Source organism: Morone saxatilis, unplaced genomic scaffold (genome assembly GCF_004916995.1).
Source record: "Morone saxatilis isolate NCDOM2014 unplaced genomic scaffold, NCSU_SB_2.0 Contig10, whole genome shotgun sequence".
NCBI lineage: Eukaryota > Metazoa > Chordata > Actinopteri > Moronidae > Morone > Morone saxatilis.
In genome coordinates this window covers 1,780,939-1,788,101 of record NW_023339652.1, presented here as the reverse complement: position 1 = coordinate 1,788,101, position 7,163 = coordinate 1,780,939, and the positions used below count along the sequence as shown (strand labels likewise).

Here is a 7,163-nt window from a genome sequence, read left to right as displayed (position 1 = left end):
AACTGAATCATATTTATAGTAGTCAGCTAATAGGACCACTATAGTTGCCATATTCAGTGCTATTAGCTCCCTACCTAACAGGAAATACGTAAACATGAGGAAGCAAACTTCCTGCTTCTTGTTTCATGTGGATAACCTGAACGATGTATTCAAAAAAAAGGGGCACGTTATACAGTTGAGCACAGTTCATTTATGTATTAAACATAGGTGGTAGAAACATAAAGCCTTGTTAACTTTACATTATATCATATTATACAAATCATTTACAACATTGCAGTACATTAAAGAGAAAGAAAAGGCCACATTAAACTTAGTCACAACTAGTATTCAGAATGACTCTGTTGTGCATATACATTATGGACGATCCCAAGCCATACATATATTACATTATGAAAGACTTGTTCTCTTTTTTTTAATGTTATTTAACTTTATACCTGCCATACAGTGAAATACACAGATACTCAAGTTGACAAAAATAAAATATTATTTGAGATTTTACACACTGAAGACACAAATTGAGGTTTTGCAGACAGTTATTTTTGTCACTGTTGAATCAGCTGTTAGCAGAAGCGGGAAAACACCATGAGACGAACACACAGTTCAGTGAATGAATACAGGACCGACCTCAAACACATGGAGACACACTGCTTGTGTTACACTCATGCCGGTAAGGATGGATGATTGTTGTTTTTTAGTATTTTTTCTCTCAGTCTTGTATCTCTCAGTTTAATTTTAACAGCATTATAAAAAAGGAAAGTAATATTTTTGATTTAACATGAATTTGATATCGTCAATCAAACTACATATTAATTAGAATAAATAATTTTCTGACATTTTCTGATGGGAATTTATCCCTTTTTTAATTTAATAATTAAAGCAACAGCCTTTCACATACACCCAAGAAGTCATTCAGACGCCAGAATGCGTCAGTTTTTATGGACAACAATTGTAAAGTTATTTTTTAAACATAATGCATCATTTTTTAGCAGCACTGTAAAAAATGGTACAGTTAACAATCGTCATATGAAAACTAAATATTATGATTAAGGTTATTTAAGTCCCATTTCTTTAAATTTATGTTAGATTTTGTATCATTTCATTATTTCTTTTCTTCTTTTTTGGGGTTAATTATTAAAATCTAAACTTTATGACTTTACCATCAGCTAATTTTAAACACAGGATAAATATGTAAACTCAGTTTAATTGCAGGCAAAATGTTATGTTCACATTCATTTTAATTCACTTTCTCTTCATTTTAGTTAAAATTAACAATAATAACGTTTGGCCATTACTCAGCATCCAGACTAAAATAATACAAATGTAAAAAATAAAAGCAACAGATTGTATGAAAATGTGATAAAGTTTCATGAGCTGCCAAAGAAAAACTAAAGTGAGACATATGAGGAATGTCATTATTCGAAAACAGAAAATTAATCTAAGGAAGCCCAAAGTGGACATGATTGCAAATATTTCTTTAGGGCTATAATCCCAATATCACAATTTAATTTACAAGAAAACATTATTTTTGGGTTTTTTTTTTTCAGGAAACCAAACCATGTTTTATAATCATGCACAAGAAACTCAAACATTTATATCTGGACATTCCCCAAACACCTGAAAAAATATATTTAATTAATGAACACTGGCTCTAAATAAGGTTTTCAGTGATTTTCAGGTCTTCCGTAGGTTCTCTTACACTCTTGGAATGGTAAGGTGAGGCGAAGGGGGTGTAATCACAACTAAAATAGATGTGACTAAACAATGACTGACTTTACAAGATAACAGGCCTTAAAATATGAATAGTCTTGTCCACTTTGAGCTTCCACAGAGGAGATTTTTTCTTTTTACTTCATCACATTTGTTTCCTCTCATAACAGCAACCAGGAAGACAACTTACTGTACATTCAATACATTAATTTACATTATTTCTATGTGCAACCAGTCGATTGCGTCCCTACAGTGCTAACACACACACACACTTTCTTCTTCTGTGGTACTTCAGATGCATTTGACAGGGTTATTAACTCAATCAGGTTATGATTAAGGCACTGTTAACTTTTTATGCACAGATACAAACAACCAGAGAACCCACCTTTGCTGATGATACTGTACTTTACATGCATTATTGCTTATCGATGAATAACTGTGGTTACTGCATGTTTCTAACTGACCTCTGCTGGTTTTCTGTCTGCAGTTAAATATTCGCTTTAACCTACTAAGTATTTTCACATCACAACTTCCGAACTCTTCACCCCTGCAGACGTCAACGCTGTTAATGGTTTGCATGTTAAAGAACAGTTATCAAGGCTGTAGTTTGGTTTTAAAACTGGGAGACAACAAAGATTTAATTATTTCTTACTACAAACTATGAGTGATATGGATGGCTATAGTGGATACAGAATTATGTATTCAGATAATCAGTGGGGAATAACCGGTTTGGGGGAACCCTAAAAAGATAATATATATTAGAGGTAACTGAACTCTATAGATAAACAAGTAGATTTGAGCAACACTGAAGGAAAAACTTCCAGGATTCAACCTACTTCCATATTTTGTTGATCACATTTCAATACAAAAGGACTGAAATTAAATGTATTTTCCATTTTCCCTTGAAACAACGCTGACTGATATCTTCAGTATACAGTAAGCGTCTGATGTGGGTACCCACTGATGAAGTGAACGTGATGAAGTCTCTTTTGGTTGAGGGTTTCAGTCAAACTACAGTTATATATTAAAGCCACTGACGACACACTGCTCTCCCTCTGGAGGCTGAACTTTAAAGGCCAACTGAAATCACATCCACTCAACCCTCTCTGTAATCAGAAATAACATCAACGTATATTTTTAAATGTATGTTTATAGTTCATATAATGTAAAAGGATAATAGTTATAACAGATTTTTTTAATTATTAAATCGGAGAGTTGTTTTGCGCTGAATGTTATGAGCAGACAGCGTGTTAGTGAAGAGTAAGAACCACACCGGCATCAGTGACATTAGCAAGTACGTTTATGTTTTGCTTAATGTGCTTAATTAGCTGAGCAGCTAATTAGTTACTGAGCCTGCTAACTATCATTAGCACTTTTCCCTGGTGTCATTTGATTCAACAAGTTAAAGTGCAGGAAACGTTTCATGTGTTCATGTTTGTAAGTGAGATCAGAAATAGCAGGAAAGCTAATATGTGTTGTTTAGTCTGTCTGCCTACGATACAACACGGACCTTTATGTTAAAATAAAAACATAAATTATAAATTAATCACAGTGATTTACAGATTAGACATAAATTACGTCATAATTTCAGTTGGACTTTAAAGTTCGGCCTCGTCCTCTCCACCAACCGAAGGGCTTCAGGATGGATGACGGTGATACAGATGTGACAGATGTGTGATGAACTGTTTGAATGTGCCATCTTGTGGGAACGTCTGTGACTCATGAAAAACCAACACGGAACAGAAAACGACACGTCCGCATGTGCAGTCATCTGAAACACATGAAGATTGAAGCTGATCATGATTAAAGATTTATTTTATCAAAAATAGATCACAATTGAAGGTTGTCAAAATAAACATGACAACAACAACTGGAAATAAAAAACAGAAAGAAGAAGAAATCAAAATGCATTTTGCTTCCACACCGAAGTTCCCAGAGCACAATATTCACTCACACTATTGCTTTTTCTTATTTTTGCATGAAAATTAAACAATTTGGTGACTGAGCTCTGCAGCCAGAACTGACCTCTGCGGCCAGAACTGACCTCAGCAGCCCGAACTGACCTCTGCAGCTGATAATGAAGCATGAAAATATTACATGTCGTGAATATCAAGTGATGGTTAAATATGTGGAAGTTTGGTGATGAGGACGTTGCTGCACTCGCAGGGGAAATACTGTATTATTATTGTTGCACATACAGTATGCAGAATACATTAATCATCATAACTGATGCCTAGTCAGAGCTCATCACTGCCACCGTCAAACAGAAATCACCCGAGGCTGTTTTTATGTCCAAGCAAAGCAGAATTACAACAAGACCAAACTGCAGTCGATGCTAGCGTTGATGGATGCAAGTTTTTACAGAGTTGTACCAATGTTTTATGATGATGATGATGATGATGATGATGGTAAGTTCAGCATTTTGGGAAATATTTTTGTTTGTCATCTTCCCCAGAGTCAGAAGAGAAAAAGGATATTCCATCATTTCCATTACAGTGACAGGTCCAGGACGTGTTTAGCTTAGCACTGGAAGAACTATTCGCTTCAGCCTACATACAGCTATAACATCAACTAGCTGCAGAAACCTAACGTAATGTGGTTACGTTAGGTTTTGTGGCTACTTGAGTTAGCAGTTTTCCCCGCTTCCAGTTATTGTGCTAAGCTAGGTAAGAAATGTCCATGATCTATTCTACTTCACGTTTATCACAGTCGTTTATCGCCAAATAGCTCCAGCGCTAAATGCTAAAACGATACAAACCAGGCAGCTTTGAGGTGGTTGGAAGTTGTGTTCTAGGCTAGTAGTTTCCCCCCGCTTACAGCCTTTGTGCTAAGCTAGGCTAAACTCATCCTGGACTTGTCCCTGTACTGGAGTTTAAACTGATATCTGAGTCTGGGAGAAAGCTAACCGCCAGATTTCCCATAAATGTCACCAATGTTGTGGCTGAAATTTACTTCCGGGTACTGAATCTTTGTCGCGGTGGAAAAAAAACATTTTAGACCATCGGCTGACGTAAAATTCCTTTTCCATTAAAACCTCAAACGAATATATTGTTTTTAGGTTTAGCAGTTTTTAAGACAGGCTCCATTTATTCAATGGTAGAAAACCTCTGCAGCACATTATTGCCCTTAAATCAACATTTAATTTAAAAAAACAGTCACACTCGTTCACATGAACAATTTCACAAATAAATTAAAATGTGCAAAGAAAATGTGACGTCAGGCTCTAAGCTGTTTGCTATAATCAGGCTGGATGACATCTGATATTAAAAAGGCCAATATTGGCTTCATATACTGTATATTTTATCCGTTGTTAATATGGTTTTGTAGGTATACATTTCCTCTAGGTTCTTTAACACTTTTTAGACTTTTCTGAGTTATTAAATGGCAGTTTATAGAGTGTTTGGGTTTATTAAATTGCATTTAAAAACTGGTCTGATTTCAGATAAACGAGGGACTCCCAACGTCGTTCAGGTGTTAAAGCTTCTGTCGTTAATGAGCGGACACTGAGGTAGATGTCATTGATATAACAGATATACAGCATTTTGATCAAAACCTAAAAACACAATCAGAAAGATTCAAAATTATTCAAAAGAAAATCAGATGTCAAATGTATGGAAGACCATTTCTGCCAAAGTGACGGGGGAAAAAAAGGATTCTGTAAATCATAATTAGAAACCTTCTCCATAATTTAATTTAGTATCTTAAAATATCGACTGTGATACTAAATGAAAACACTGAGAAGGTTTCTCATTATAATTAATTACAGAATTGTTTTTCTTCCTGTCACATTAGTGGAAAAGAGCTTCCATACAAATGTCTGCGATAAATGCATTTCAACTGTCTTATTTTTTTTACTTTTCCACACAAACATTCTTCTTATTATGGGCAGTTTCATCTTCTTCTTTTTTTAAAGTGTTTTTGGCAGGCAGACATTTTCATCAGAGCTGCCCACTGGAGCTGCTTTTGTTTTTACAAAGGCAAAAATAATAATAATAATAATTATAATAATAAAAAGAAATGAAAAAATTAAAACACATTAGCAAAAATGTTAGAAATCTACAAAATAATTCACCAATTCCTCTCCATATAAAACATATACAGTATGATACTTTAAAAAATAGAGATTTAGCAACTAACTCCACCGGTCGAACAGAATTATTTCAATAAACGTGATATCGATGAGCTGTTGTTGTTGTTGTTGTTGTTGTTCCCATATTACAGATTAGCGGTGCTGGGTTGAGCCGTCAACACAAAAGTCAAACTTCTTCTGTTTACATGCTCTACTTTTCCAAGCATGCAATAATATGTTTTGGTTTGAATATGATATGCAACGTACAGACAGGACTTACAAGTTCTTTTTTTTCTCTACAGCTAGAGGAGCAATCTCCCCAAAAAACATCTATTCGTTGAATATATGGAGGACTCCGTTAGCCAGCAGACATGTTGTAAATATATGGATGATTCAAGTAACGTTTGTCGTACCTCAGAGTCCCACTGTAGCTTCGCTCTGTGCAAAAATCAGTCGGGATGTCCTCTTGTAATGGAAAGGCGTCTCATAGCTCCGAGTTTCCTATGAGTGTCAGTGTTTTTAATCCAGAGTTTGTTTTATTTCACCTTTGTTGGAGGAAGAAGGAAGAGGAGGAGGAGGAGGAGGAGGAGGAGGAGGAGGAGGGTCGTGGGAAGCGGGGATGTCGTACTCTTTTGGTTTGACAAGGAAGGTGGAGGAGCAGCTCATCGTTCTTCCCCTGGAAAACAAAGAGAGTTTTATTAGAAAATGCAGAATGTTTTTCTCACGTTCATGAAGTAACGTGACGTGTTGGTCCCTGATGTAATCTGGTCAAAACCAGCCAATGAGCCAAAACTGCAGCTCAACTCGCAGTACGTAAGGAACCTTGAATCTGCATAGTACATAATTTTTATACATTTTCTTTCATAAATCAATGCTATTGGTTACCCTTAACGTCTGTCTGTTGGTTTTACATCAATGAAACCAACAACAGACGTCTGGTTGCGTTGCTGCTAGTCCAGATTACGGTCATAAAAAACGGCTATTGAAGAGTTGGTGGACGACTTGGAAAACCGTAGCCGACGCTCCGACCTTCGTCTGCCGGAAAAGTAGTCAATACTTGGATGTGGGTCTCAATTTGAATCCTTCCATACTCAAACTAACTATTGTAAAGTGTCGAGTGTGGCCAAATGCGCTGTGAGGAACGTTGGACCCCGCCCATCCTCTGCGGTCGCCATTCTCTCTACATAGCGGACGGGGAGGGATCACCGGGACATTTTCCACCTCGCATTAAGCATAATTTAATTTCCTGAAACGTTTTGGACATACAAGGTTTCTGCCTGATGCAGACGATATCCAAGTACAGGAAAGGAGAAAGTTGAGTGAGGGCTTGTTGTTATTGGAGGACGGAGCAAAAGACACAGACACTCACACACACTCTCTCACACAC

General features: G+C 36.3%; 1 long non-coding RNA gene across 1 annotated transcript in view; it reads right to left on the bottom strand.

Moving 5' to 3' along the window:
* Positions 1-406: 406 nt before the first annotated feature.
* LOC118340985 overlaps positions 407-7,163 on the bottom strand; it is a 12,940-nt gene continuing 6,183 nt past the window's right edge. Inside the window, exon 2 of the long non-coding RNA XR_004797395.1 lies at positions 407-6,452. This is a non-coding gene — a long non-coding RNA (uncharacterized LOC118340985). The remainder of the gene's footprint in view (positions 6,453-7,163) is intronic.